This window comes from Salmo salar, chromosome ssa09 (genome assembly GCF_905237065.1).
Source record: "Salmo salar chromosome ssa09, Ssal_v3.1, whole genome shotgun sequence".
In the NCBI taxonomy this organism is placed as follows: domain Eukaryota; kingdom Metazoa; phylum Chordata; class Actinopteri; order Salmoniformes; family Salmonidae; genus Salmo; species Salmo salar.
This window is the reverse complement of record NC_059450.1, coordinates 157670371-157684946: the sequence shown is the minus strand read 5'-3', so window position 1 is coordinate 157684946 and position 14576 is coordinate 157670371. Positions and strand designations below refer to the sequence as shown.

Sequence of the window (14576 nt, the reverse complement as noted above, 5' to 3'; positions counted from 1 at the left end):
GTTGTTGTGCTGGACTGTTGTCTGGTTAAGGGGGTGTTGTTGTGCTGGACTGTTGTCTGGGTCTGTGCTGACTGGAGTGTGTTCACCTGCTGTTCCAGCTCTACCTGTCTTACCTCCAGCTGGGTGAGTTTATCCTTCATTTCAATGAGGGAGTATTACTCTGTGATGGGAAGTTGACTTTCCGCTGTGGGGTTGGCTCATCTGTGGGGGTTATATAATGAAGAGGTCTGGGGGTTGCTGGTCTGTGGGGTTATATAATGAAGAGGTCTGGGGGTGGCTCGTCTGTGGGGTTATATAATGAAGAGGTCTGGGGGGGTTGCTGGTCTGTGGGGTTATATAATGAAGAGGTCTGGGGGTTGCTGGTCTGTGGGGTTATATAATGAAGAGGTCTGGGGGTTGCTGGTCTGTGGGGTTATATAATGAAGAGGTCTGGGGGGTTGCTGGTCTGTGGGGGTTATATAATGAAGAGGTCTGGGGGGTTGCTGGTCTGTGGGGGTTATATAATGAAGAGGTCTGGGGGTTACCTGTCTGTGGGGTTATATAATGAAGAGGTCTGGGGGGTTGCTGGTCTGTGGGGTTATATAATGAAGAGGTCTGGGGGTTGCCTGTCTGTGGGGTTATATAATGAAGAGGTCTGGGGGTTGCCTGTCTGTGGGGTTATATAATGAAGAGGTCTGGGGGTTGCTGGTCTGTGGGGTTATATAATGAAGAGGTCTGGGGGTTGCTGGTCTGTGGGGTTATATAATGAAGAGGTCTGGGGGGTTGCTGGTCTGTGGGGTTATATAATGAAGAGGTCTGGGGGGTTGCTGGTCTGTGGGGTTATATAATGAAGAGGTCTGGGGGGTTGCTGGTCTGTGGGGTTATATAATGAAGAGGTCTGGGGGGTTGCTGGTCTGTGGGGTTATATAATGAAGAGGTCTGGGGGGTTGCTGGTCTGTGGGGTTATATAATGAAGAGGTCTGGGGGGTTGCTGGTCTGTGGGGTTATATAATGAAGAGGTCTGGGGGTTGCTGGTCTGTGGGGTTATATAATGAAGAGGTCTGGGGGGTTGCTGGTCTGTGGGGTTATATAATGAAGAGGTCTGGGGGTTGCTGGTCTGTGGGGTTGTATAATGAAGAGGTCTGGTCTGACATGCTTGGGGTATCTTTCTCATGAGAGAGCTTCTAATGCTGAGATATCTCTTTGATTAGGTGAAAGTCCAGCTGAAACGGTTTGGGGTTGCCCTGTACCTTTACTGTTCCAGATGTGTACAGGTTGACATTGGCTGACTCAGAGTCCTTGTTGTATAGTTCTCTCAGTTTCCACCCATCGCTAATACCCCTTCTCTTAACAGAGGGGTAGTGTGTTAATATAGCACTGTGTCATGCCAGGGGATGGTCTGGTTAATATAGCACTGTGTCATGCCAGGGGATGGTCTGGTTAATATAGCACTGTGTCAGGGGAAGGTCTGGTTAATATAGCACTGTGTCAGGGGATGGTCTGGTTAATATAGCACTGTGTCAGGGGATGGTCTGGTTAATATAGCACTGTGTCATGCCAGGGGATGGTCTGGTTAATATAGCACTGTGTCATGCCAGGGGATGGTCTGGTTAATATAGCACTGTGTCATGCCAGGGGATGGTCTGGTTAATATAGCACTGTGCCAGGAGATGGTCTGGTTAATATAGCACTGTGTCATGCCAGGAGATGGTCTGGTTAATATAGCACTGTGTCATGCCAGGGGATGGTCTGGTTAATATAGCACTGTGTCATGCCAGGGGATGGTCTGGTTAATATAGCACTGTGCCAGGAGATGGTCTGGTTAATATAGCACTGTGTCATGCCAGGAGATGGTCTGGTTAATATAGCACTGTGTCATGCCAGGGGATGTTCTGGTTAATATAGCACTGTACCAGGGGATGGTCTGGTTAATATAGCACTGTGTCATGCCAGGGGATGGTCTGGTTAATATAGCACTGTGTCATGCCAGGGGATGGTCTGGTTAATATAGCACTGTGTCATGCCAGGGGATGGTCTGGTTAATATAGCACTGTGTCATGCCAGGGGATGGTCTGGTTAATATAGCACTGTGCCAGGAGATGGTCTGGTTAATATAGCACTGTGTCCTGCCAGGGGATGGTCTGGTTAATATAGCACTGTACCAGGGGATGGTCTGGTTAATATAGCACTGTACCAGGGGATGGTCTGGTTAATATAGCACTGTGCCAGGGGATGGTCTGGTTAATATAGCACTGTGCCAGGGGATGTTCTGGTTAATATAGCACTGTGTCATGCCAGGGGATGGTCTGGTTAATATAGCACTGTGCCAGGGGATGGTCTGGTTAATATAGCACTGTACCAGGGGATGGTCTGGTTAATATAGCACTGTGCTAGGGGATGGTCTGGTTAATATAGCACTGTGCCAGGCCAGGGGATGGTCTGGTTAATATAGCACTGTGCCATGCCAGGGGATGGTCTGGTTAATATAGCACTGTGCCAGGGCATGGTCTGGTTAATATAGCACTGTGCCAGGGGATGGTCTGGTTAATATAGCACTGTGCCAGGGGATGGTCTGGTTAATATAGCACTGTGCCAGGGGATGGTCTGGTTAATATAGCACTGTGCCAGGGGATGGTCTGGTTAATATAGCACTGTGCCAGGGGATGGTCTGGTTAATATAGCACTGTGTCATGCCAGGGGATGGTCTGGTTAATATAGCACTGTGCCAGGGGATGGTCTGGTTAATATAGCACTGTGTCATGCCAGGGGATGGTCTGGTTAATATAGCACTGTGTCAGGAGATGGTCTGGTTAATATAGCACTGTGTCATGCCAGGGGATGGTCTGGTTAATATAACACTGTGCCAGGCCAGGGGATGGTCTGGTTAATATAGCACTGTGTCATGCCAGGGGATGGTCTGGTTAATATAGCACTGTGCCAGGGGATGGTCTGGTTAATATAGCACTGTGCCATGCCAGGGGATGGTCTGGTTAATATAGCACTGTGTCATGCCAGGGGATGGTCTGGTTAATATAGCACTGTGCCATGCCAGGGGATGGTCTGGTTAATATAGCACTGTGCCAGGGGATGGTCTGGTTAATATAGCACTGTGCCATGCCAGGGGATGGTCTGGTTAATATAACACTGTGTCATGCCAGGGGATGGTCTGGTTAATATAGCACTGTGCCAGGGGATGGTCTGGTTAATATAGCACTGTGCCAGGGGATGGTCTGGTTAATATAGCACTGTACCAGGGGATGGTCTGGTTAATATAGCACTGTACCATGCCAGGGGATGGTCTGGTTAATATAGCACTGTGCCAGGGGATGGTCTGGTTAATATAGCACTGTGCCATGCCAGGGGATGGTCTGGTTAATATAGCACTGTGTCATGCCAGGGGTTGGTCTGGTTAATATAGCACTGTGTCATGCCAGGGGATGGTCTGGTTAATATAGCACTGTGTCATGCCAGGGGATGGTCTGGTTAATATAGCACTGTGTCATGCCAGGGGATGGTCTGGTTAATATAGCACTGTACCAGGGGATGGTCTGGTTAATATAGCACTGTGTCATGCCAGGGGATGGTCTGGTTAATATAGCACTGTACCAGGGGATGGTCTGGTTAATATAGCACTGTGCCAGGGGATGGTCTGGTTAATATAGCACTGTGCCAGGGGATGGTCTGGTTAATATAGCACTGTGCCAGGGGATGGTCTGGTTAATATAGCACTGTGTCAGGGGATGGTCTGGTTAATATAGCACTGTGCCAGGGCATGGTCTGGTTAATATAGCACTGTGCCAGGGCATGGTCTGGTTAATATAGCACTGTGCCAGGGGATGGTCTGGTTAATATAGCACTGTGCCAGGGGATGGTCTGGTTAATATAGCACTGTGCCAGGGGATGGTCTGGTTAATATAGCACTGTGCCAGGGGATGGTCTGGTTAATATAGCACTGTGCCATGCCAGGGGATGGTCTTGTTAATATAGCACTGTGCCATGCCAGGGGATGGTCTGGTTAATATAGCACTGTACCAGGGGATTGTCTGGTTAATATAGCACTGTGCCAGGGGATGGTCTGGTTAATATAGCACTGTGTCATGCCAGGGGATGGTCTGGTTAATATAGCACTGTGCCAGGGGATGGTCTGGTTAATATAGCACTGTGCCAGGGGATGGTCTGGTTAATATAGCACTGTGCCAGGGGATGGTCTGGTTAATATAGCACTGTACCATGCCAGGGGATGGTCTGGTTAATATAGCACTGTGCCATGGGATGGTCTGGTTAATATAGCACTGTGCCATGCCAGGGGATGGTCTGGTTAATATAGCACTGTGCCAAGGGATGGTCTGGTTAATATAGCACTGTGCCAGGGGATGGTCTGGTTAATATAGCACTGTGCCAGGGGATGGTCTGGTTAATATAGCACTGTGTCATGCCAGGGGATGGTCTGGTTAATATAGCACTGTGCCATGCCAGGGGATGGTCTGGTTAATATAGCACTGTGTCATGCCAGGGGATGGTCTGGTTAATATAGCACTGTGTCATGCCAGGGGATGGTCTGGTTAATATAGCCCTGTGCCATGCCAGGGGATGGTCTGGTTAATATAACACTGTGCCAGGAGATGGTCTGGTTAATATAGCACTGTGCCAGGGGATGGTCTGGTTAATATAGCACTGTGCCAGGGGATGGTCTGGTTAATATAGCACTGTGTCATGCCAGGGGATGGTCTGGTTAATATAGCACTGTGCCAGGGGATGGTCTGGTTAATATAGCACTGTGCCAGGGGATGGTCTGGTTAATATAGCACTGTGTCAGGGGATGGTCTGGTTAATATAGCACTGTGTCATGCCAGGGGATGGTCTGGTTAATATAGCACTGTGCCAGGGGATGGTCTGGTTAATATAGCACTGTACCAGGGGATGGTCTGGTTAATATAGCACTGTACCAGGGGATGGTCTGGTTAATATAACACTGTACCAGGGGATGGTCTGGTTAATATAGCACTGTGCCAGGGGATGGTCTGGTTAATATAGCACTGTACCAGGGGATGGTCTGGTTAATATAGCACTGTGCCATGGGGATGGTCTGGTTAATATAGCACTGTGCCAGGGGATGGTCTGGTTAATATAGCACTGTGCCAGGAGATGGTCTGGTTAATATAGCACTGTGCCATGGGGATGGTCTGGTTAATATAGCACTGTGCCAGGGGATGGTCTGGTTAATATAGCACTGTGTCAGGGGATGGTCTGGTTAATATAGCACTGTACCAGGGGATGGTCTGGTTAATATAGCACTGTGCCAGGGGATGGTCTGGTTAATATAGCACTGTACCATGGGGATGGTCTGGTTAATATAGCACTGTGCCAGGGGATGGTCTGGTTAATATAGCACTGTGCCAGGGGATGGTCTGGTTAATATAACACTGTGCCAGGGGATGGTCTGGTTAATATAGCACTGTGTCATGTCAGGGGATGGTCTGGTTAATATAGCACTGTACCAGGAGATGGTCTGGTTAATATAACACTGTGCCAGGGGATGGTCTGGTTAATATAGCACTGTGCCATGCCAGGGGATGGTCTGGTTAATATAGCACTGTGCCATGCCAGGGGATGGTCTGGTTAATATAGCACTGTACCAGGGGATGGTCTGGTTAATATAGCACTGTGTCATACCAGGGGATGGTCTGGTTAATATAGCACTGTACCAGGGGATGGTCTGGTTAATATAGCACTGTGCCATGCCAGGGGATGGTCTGGTTAATATAGCACTGTACCAGGGGATGGTCTGGTTAATATAGCACTGTACCAGGGGATGGTCTGGTTAATATAGCACTGTACCAGGGGATGGTCTGGTTAATATAGCACTGTGCCATGCCAGGGGATGGTCTGGTTAATATAGCACTGTGCCAGGGGATGGTCTGGTTAATATAACACTGTGCCAGGGGATGGTCTGGTTAATATAGCACTGTACCAGGGGATGGTCTGGTTAATATAGCACTGTGCCAGGGCATGGTCTGGTTAATATAGCACTGTGCCAGGGGATGGTCTGGTTAATATAGCACTGTGCCAGGGGATGGTCTGGTTAATATAGCACTGTGCCAGGGGATGGTCTGGTTAATATAGCACTGTGTCATGCCAGGGGATGGTCTGGTTAATATAGCACTGTGCCAGGGGATGGTCTGGTTAATATAGCACTGTGCCATGCCAGGGGATGGTCTGGTTAATATAGCACTGTGCCAGGGGATGGTCTGGTTAATATAGCACTGTACCAGGGGATGGTCTGGTTAATATAGCACTGTACCAGGGGATGGTCTGGTTAATATAGCACTGTGCCAGGGGATGGTCTGGTTAATATAGCACTGTGCCAGGGGATGGTCTGGTTAATATAGCACTGTACCAGGGGATGGTCTGGTTAATATAGCACTGTACCAGGGGATGGTCTGGTTAATATAGCACTGTACCAGGGGATGGTCTGGTTAATATAGCACTGTGCCAGGGGATGGTCTGGTTAATATAGCACTGTGCCAGGGGATGGTCTGGTTAATATAGCACTGTGTCATGCCAGGGGATGGTCTGGTTAATATAGCACTGTACCAGGGGATGGTCTGGTTAATATAACACTGTGCCATGCCAGGGGATGGTCTGGTTAATATAGCACTGTGCCAGGGGATGGTCTGGTTAATATAGCACTGTGCCAGGGGATGGTCTGGTTAATATAGCACTGTACCAGGGGATGGTCTGGTTAATATAGCACTGTGCCAGGGGATGGTCTGGTTAATATAGCACTGTGCCAGGGGATGGTCTGGTTAATATAGCACTGTGTCATGCCAGGGGATGGTCTGGTTAATATAGCACTGTGCCAGGGGATGGTCTGGTTAATATAGCACTGTGCCAGGGGATGGTCTGGTTAATATAGCACTGTGCCATGCCAGGGGATGGTCTGGTTAATATAGCACTGTGTCATGTCAGGGGATGGTCTGGTTAATATAGCACTGTGCCAGGGGATGGTCTGGTTAATATAGCACTGTGTCATGCCAGGGGATGGTCTGGTTAATATAGCACTGTGCCAGGGGATGGTCTGGTTAATATAACACTGTACCAGGGGATGGTCTGGTTAATATAGCACTGTGCCAGGGGATGGTCTGGTTAATATAGCACTGTGCCAGGGGATGGTGTGGTTAATATAGCACTGTGCCAGGGGATGGTCTGGTTAATATAGCACTGTACCAGGGGATGGTCTGGTTAATATAGCACTGTACCATGCCAGGGGATGGTCTGGTTAATATAGCACTGTGTCATGCCAGGGGATGGTCTGGTTAATATAGCACTGTACCAGGGGATGGTCTGGTTAATATAGCACTGTGCCAGGGGATGGTCTGGTTAATATAGCACTGTACCAGGGGATGGTCTGGTTAATATAGCACTGTACCAGGGGATGGTCTGGTTAATATAGCACTGTGCCAGGGGATGGTGTGGTTAATATAGCACTGTGCCAGGGGATGGTGTGGTTAATATAGCACTGTGCCAGGGGATGGTCTGGTTAATATAGCACTGTGCCAGGGGATGGTGTGGTTAATATAGCACTGTGCCAGGGGATGGTCTGGTTAATATAGCACTGTGCCAGGGGATGGTCTGGTTAATATAGCACTGTACCAGGGGATAGTCTGTGCGGAACTTTAAGTTGCTTATGTTCCCATTTTTATAATAGTCAGCAAAAAGTGACTCTGGATTGTGCACGAGGAAGTTATTTTTGAACTCTTTTCGTTCCTTCTCATCTTTTACATCCAGAAGGTTCTGTAATTGTAATGACCTCTGAACAGCAGGAGGGGGTTAAAGGCCTCTGCATTTGGGTGGAGGAGGCTGTGAAACTCTCCTGCCATTGTTGTCTAGGGCTTTGACACCTCTCACTTCACACCTCAGTGCTAATTCAAGTTGCAGTCAGATCTGTTCTGTCCTAACAAGCTTGGTAGCCTTAACTTAGCATTCAGTCCTTATAAAGGAAATATATCTTTGTAATTTATTTTTCTTCTTGGCTTTAAAAAAAGCTTTAGACTAAACATTATTCTCTCAGGTTCCAGGTTGGATGGTGTTTTCAGGTTCCAGGTTGGATGGTGTTTTCAGGTTCCAGGTAGGATGGTGTTTTCAGGTTCCAGGTAGGATGGTGTTTTCAGGTTCCAGGTTGGATGGTGTTTTCAGGTTCCAGGTTGGGTGGTGTTTTCAGGCTCCAGGTTGGGTGGTGTTTTCAGGTTCCAGGTTGGGTGGTGTTTTCAGGTTCCAGGTTGGGTGGTGTTTTCAGGCTCCAGGTTGGGTGGTGTTTTCAGGTTCCAGGTTGGATGGTGTTTTCAGGTTCCAGGTTGGGTGGTGTTTTCAGGTTCCAGGTTGGGTGGTGTTTTCAGGCTCCAGGTTGGGTGGTGTTTTCAGGTTCCAGGTTGGATGGTGTTTTCAGGTTCCAGGTTGGGTGGTGTTTTCAGGTTCCAGGTTGGATGGTGTTTTCAGGCTCCAGGTTGGGTGGTGTTTTCAGGTTCCAGGTTGGATGGTGTTTTCAGGTTCCAGGTTGGGTGGTGTTTCCAGGTTCCAGGTTGGGTGGTGTTTCCAGGTTCCAGGTTGGGTGGTGTTTTCAGGTTCCAGGTTGGGTGGTGTTTTCAGGTTCCAGGTTGGGTGGTGTTTTCAGGTTCCAGGTTGGGTGGTGTTTTCAGGTTCCAGGTTGGATGGTGTTTTCAGGTTCCAGGTTGGGTGGTGTTTCCAGGTTCCAGGTTGGGTGGTGTTTTCAGGTTCCAGGTTGGGTGGTGTTTTCAGGTTCCAGGTTGGGTGGTGTTTTCAGGTTCCAGGTTGGATGGTGTTTCCAGGTTTCTGTTTGTTTGCCAGAGCATTTGCTGAGAATAAGAGTCTTTGGCAGTAGGAATCCTTCCAGGTACTTTTGGAGTTTAGATTTGGAGGGAAGGTTGTTGTAGAGGGTAATATCCTGTATATGTCCTGGTGACATAGTGTTGTGGAGGGTAATATCCTGTATATGTCCTGGTGACATAGTGTTGTAGAGGGTAATATCCTGTATATGTCCTGGTGACATAGTGTTGTGGAGGGTAATATCCTGTATATGTCCTGGTGACATAGTGAAGGTTATGTTGTGGAGGGTAGTATCCTGTATATGTCCTGGTGACATAGTGTTGTGGAGGGTAATATCCTGTATATGTCCTGGTGACATAGTGTTGTGGAGGGTAATATCCTGTATATGTCCTGGTGACATAGTGTTGTAGAGGGTAATATCCTGTATATGTCCTGGTGACATAGTGTTGTAGAGGGTAATATCCTGTATATGTCCTGGTGACATAGTGTTGTGGAGGGTAATATCCTGTATATGTCCTGGTGACATAGTGTTGTAGAGGGTAATATCCTGTATATGTTCTGGTGACATAGTGTTGTAGAGGGTAATATCCTGTATATGTCCTGGTGACATAGTGTTGTAGAGGGTAATATCCTGTATATGTCCTGGTGACATAGTGTTGTGGAGGGTAATATCCTGTATATGTCCTGGTGACATAGTGAAGGTTATGTTGTGGAGGGTAGTATCCTGTATATGTCCTGGTGACATAGTGTTGTAGAGGGTAATATCCTGTATATGTCCTGGTGACATAGTGTTGTGGAGGGTAGTATCCTGTATATGTCCTGGTGACATAGTGAAGGTTATGTTGTGGAGGGTAGTAACCTGTATATGTCCTGGTGACATAGTGTTGTAGAGGGTATTAACCTGTATATGTCCTGGTGACATAGTGTTGTGGAGGGTAGTATCCTGTATATGTCCTGGTGACATAGTGAAGGTTATGTTGTGGAGGGTAGTAACCTGTATATGTCCTGGTGACATAGTGTTGTAGAGGGTATTAACCTGTATATGTCCTGGTGACATAGTGTTGTGGAGGGTAGTATCCTGTATATGTCCTGGTGACATAGTGAAGGTTATGTTGTGGAGGGTAGTATCCTGTATATGTCCTGGTGCCATAGTGTTGTAGAGGGTAGTATCCTGTATATGTCCTGGTGACATAGTGTTGTGGAGGGTAGTATCCTGTATATGTCCTGGTGACATAGTGTTGTGGAGGGTAGTATCCTGTATATGTCCTGGTGACATAGTGTTGTGGAGGGTAGTATCCTGTATATGTCCTGGTGACATAGTGTTGTAGAGGGTAGTATCCTGTATATGTCCTGGTGACATAGTGTTGTGGAGGGTAGTATCCTGTATATGTCCTGGTGACATAGTGTTGTGGAGGGTAGTACCCTGTATATGTCCTGGTGACATAGTGTTGTGGAGGGTAGTATCCTGTATATGTCCTGGTGACATAGTGTTGTGGAGGGAAGTATCCTGTATATGTCCTGGTGACATAGTGTTGTGGAGGGTAGTATCCTGTATATGTCCTAGTGACATAGTGAAGGTTATGATGTGGAGGGTAGTATCCTGTATATGTCCTGGTGACATAGTATTGTGGAGGGTAGTATCCTGTATATGTCCTGGTGACATAGTGAAGGTTATGTTGTGGAGGGTAGTATCCTGTATATGTCTTGGTGACATAGTGTTGTGGAGGGTAGTATCCTGTATATGTCCTGGTGACATAGTGTTGTGGAGGGTAGTATCCTGTATATGTCCTGGTGACAGTGTTGTAGAGGGTAATATCCTGTATATGTCCTGGTGACATAGTGTTGTGGAGGGTAGTAACCTGTATATGTCCTGGTGACATAGTGAAGGTTATGTTGTGGAGGGTAGCATCCTGTATATGTCTTGGTGACATAGTGTTGTGGAGGGTAGTATCCTGTATATGTCCTGGTGACATAGTGTTGTGGAGGGTAGTATTCTATATATGTCCTGGTGGAAAAATCTAAGTTTATTTAACTCTAAATCTGTCTTTTTGTAAAACCATGCTGAGAAATGAGGGAGCTCATGACCTCAATGTGCAGTGGTACCAGGTAATAACATGGTTTTATACAGGAAGTACCAGGTAATAACATGATTATATACAGGAAGTACCAGGTAATAACATGGCTATATACAGGAAGTACCAAGTAATAACATGGCTATATACAGGAAGTACCAGGTAATAACATGGCTATATACAGGAAGTACCAAGTAATAACATGGCTATATACAGGAAGTACCAGGTAATAACATGGCTATATACAGGAAGTACCAGGTAATAACATGGCTATATACAGGGAGTACCATGTAACAACATGGCTATATACAGGGAGTACCAGGTAATAACATGGCTATATACAGGGAGTACCAGGTAATAACATGGTTATATACAGGAAGTACCATGTAATAACATGGCTATATACAGGAAGTACCAGGTAATAACATGGCTATGTACAGGGAAACGAGCGATATTGTTGGAATGTTGGAATCACTCACCCGTTAGACATGGCAAAATGTATAGAATGGCAGGAAATAAACTTTTAAACCTGGACGATGTTCTCTCCACCAATAAGGGGTGTGAACAGGACTTATGCCCGTGGCTCACAAGCAGGGGTGTGTGTGTGTGTGTGTGTGTGTGTGTGTGTGTGTGTGTGTGAGGGATTTTCCCCAATGCTGGAAGTGCCTGAGTGAAAAGGTTTGGGAACCCATGCTCTCTACTGCTCTCTACTGCTCTCTACTGCTCTCTACTGCTCTCTACTGCTCTCTACTGCTCTCTACTGCCCTCTACTGCTCTCTACTGCTCTCTACTGCCCTCTACTGCCCTCTACTGCTCTCTACTGCTCTCTACTGTCCTGTACTGCTCTCTACTGTCCTGTACTGCTCTCTACTGTCCTGTACTGCTCTCTACTGCTCTCTACTGCCCTCTACTGCCCTCTACTGCCCTCTACTGCTCTCTACTGCTCTCTACTGTCCTGTACTGCTGTACTGGACTGTGCTTTACTCTGTTCTACTCTACTCTACTGTCCTGTACTGCTCTCTACTGCTCTCTACTGCTCTCTACTGCTCTCTACTGTCCTGTACTGCTCTCTACTGCTCTCTACTGCTCTCTACTGTCCTGTACTGTCCTGTACTGCTGTACTGGACTGTGCTTTACTCTGTTCTACTCTACTCTACTGTCCTGTACTGCTCTCTACTGCTCTCTACTGCTCTCTACTCTCCTGTACTGCTGTACTGGACTGTGCTTTACTCTGTTCTACTCTACTGTCCTGTACTGCTCTCTACTGCTCTCTACTGCTCTCTACTGCTCTCTACTGTACTCTACTGCTCTCTACTGTCCTGTACTGCTCTCTACTGCTCTCTACTGCTCTCTACTGCTCTCTACTGCTCTCTACTGTCCTGTACTGCTGTACTGGACTGTGCTTTACTCTGTTCTACTCTACTCTACTGTCCTGTACTGCTCTCTACTGAGCTCTACTGCACTCTACTGCTCTCTACTGCTCTCTACTGCGCTCTACTCTCCTGTACTGCTGTACTGGACTGTGCTTTACTCTGTTCTACTCTACTGCACTCTACTGCTCTCTACTGTCCTGTACTGCTCTCTACTGCTCTCTACTGTCCTGTACTGCTGTACTGGACTGTGCTTTACTCTGTTCTACTCTACTCTACTGTCCTGTACTGCTCTCTACTGTCCTGTACTGCTCTCTACTGTACTCTACTGCTCTCTACTGTCCTGTACTGCTCTCTACTGTACTCTACTGCTCTCTACTGCTCTCTACTGCTCTCTACTGTCCTGTACTGCTCTCTACTGTACTCTACTGCTCTCTACTGCTCTCTACTGCTCTCTACTGCTCTCTACTGTCCTGTACTGCTCTCTACTGTACTCTACTGCTCTCTACTGTACTCTACTGTACTCTACTGCTCTCTACTGTCCTGTACTGCTCTCTACTGCTCTCTACTGCACTCTACTGTGCTCTACTGCCCTCTACTGCCCTCTACTGCGCTCTACTGCCCTCTACTGCTCTCTACTGCCCTCTACTGAGCTCCTACTGTACTCTACTCTAATGTACTCTACTGCACTCTACTGCTCTCTACTGCTCTCTACTGCTCTCTACTGTCCTGTACTGCTCTCTACTGCACTCTACTGCTCTCTACTGCACTCTACTGCTCTCTACTGCTCTCTACTGCTCTCTAGTGTCCTGTACTGCTCTCTACTGTACTCTACTGCTCTCTACTGCTCTCTACTGTCCTGTACTGCTCTCTACTGCGCTCTACTGCCCTCTACTGTCCTCTACTGCGCTCTACTGCCCTCTACTGCTCTCTACTGCCCTCTACTGAGCTCCTACTGTACTCTACTCTAATGTACTCTACTGCACTCTACTGCTCTCTACTGCTCTCTACTGCTCTCTACTGTCCTGTACTGCTCTCTACTGTCCTGTACTGCTCTCTACTGTCCTGTACTGCTCTCTACTGAGCTCTACTGTACTCTACTGCTCTCTACTGTCCTGTACTGCTCTCTACTGCACTCTACTGCTCTCTACTGCTCTCTACTGTACTCTACTGCTCTCTACTGCTCTCTACTGTCCTGTACTGCTCTCTACTGTACTCTACTGCTCTCTACTGCTCTCTACTGCGCTCTACTGTCCTGTACTGCACTCTACTGCTCTCTACTGCTCTCTACTGAGCTCTACTGCTCTCTACTGTCCTGTACTGTACTCTACTGTACTCTACTGCTCTCTACTGTCCTGTACTGCTCTCTACTGTACTCTACTGCTCTCTACTGTACTCTACTGCTCTCTACTGCGCTCTACTGCCCTCTACTGCGCTCTACTGCCCTCTACTGCCCTCTACTGAGCTCCTACTGTACTCTACTCTAATGTACTCTACTGCTCTCTACTGCTCTCTACTGCACTCTACTCTCTGTACTGCTGTACTGGACTGTGCTTTACTCTGTTCTACTCTACTCTACTGCTCTCTAATGTACTCTACTGTACTGCTCTCTACTGTACTCTACTGTACTGTACTATACTGAGCTCTACTGTACTGTACTCTACTGAGCTCTACTGTACTGTACTCTACTGTACTCTACTGTACTCTACTGCACTCTACTGCTCTCTACTGTACTCTACTGCACTCTACTGCACTCTACTGCACTCTACTGCACTCTACTGCTCTCTACTGCTCTCTACTGCTCTCTACTGTACTCTACTGTACTCTACTGCTCTCTACTGTACTCTACTGCTCTCTACTGCACTCTACTGCACTCTACTGCTCTCTACTGCTCTCTACTGCACTCTACTGCTCTCTACTGCTCTCTACTGCTCTCTACTGCTCTGTACTCTACTGCTCTCTACTGCTCTCTACTGTACTCTACTGTACTGTACTGTACTGTACTCTACTGTACTCTACTGCTCTCTACTGCGCTCTACTCTCCTGTACTGCTGTACTGGACTGTGCTTTACTCTGTTCTACTCTACTCTACTGTACTGAGCTCTACTCTGTTCTACTCTACTCTACTGTACTGAGCTCTACTCTACTGTACTGTGCTCTATGACCATGATGGAACTTGCTACAGCTCTGGACTGAGAGGTGAGGTAGTGATGCTAAGAGCCTGGGCTTACTGATTACTGAGAGTTAACTGTGGTGTGACTGTGACACCCTCACACTGAGGGGGTGACCTAATGTTGAATATGACCTGTCA

General features: G+C 47.4%; 1 protein-coding gene across 15 annotated transcripts in view; it reads left to right on the top strand.

Moving 5' to 3' along the window:
* aplp2 (amyloid beta (A4) precursor-like protein 2) overlaps positions 1-14576 on the top strand; it is a 140290-nt gene that overhangs the window by 49908 nt on the left and 75806 nt on the right. The window lies entirely within an intron of this gene.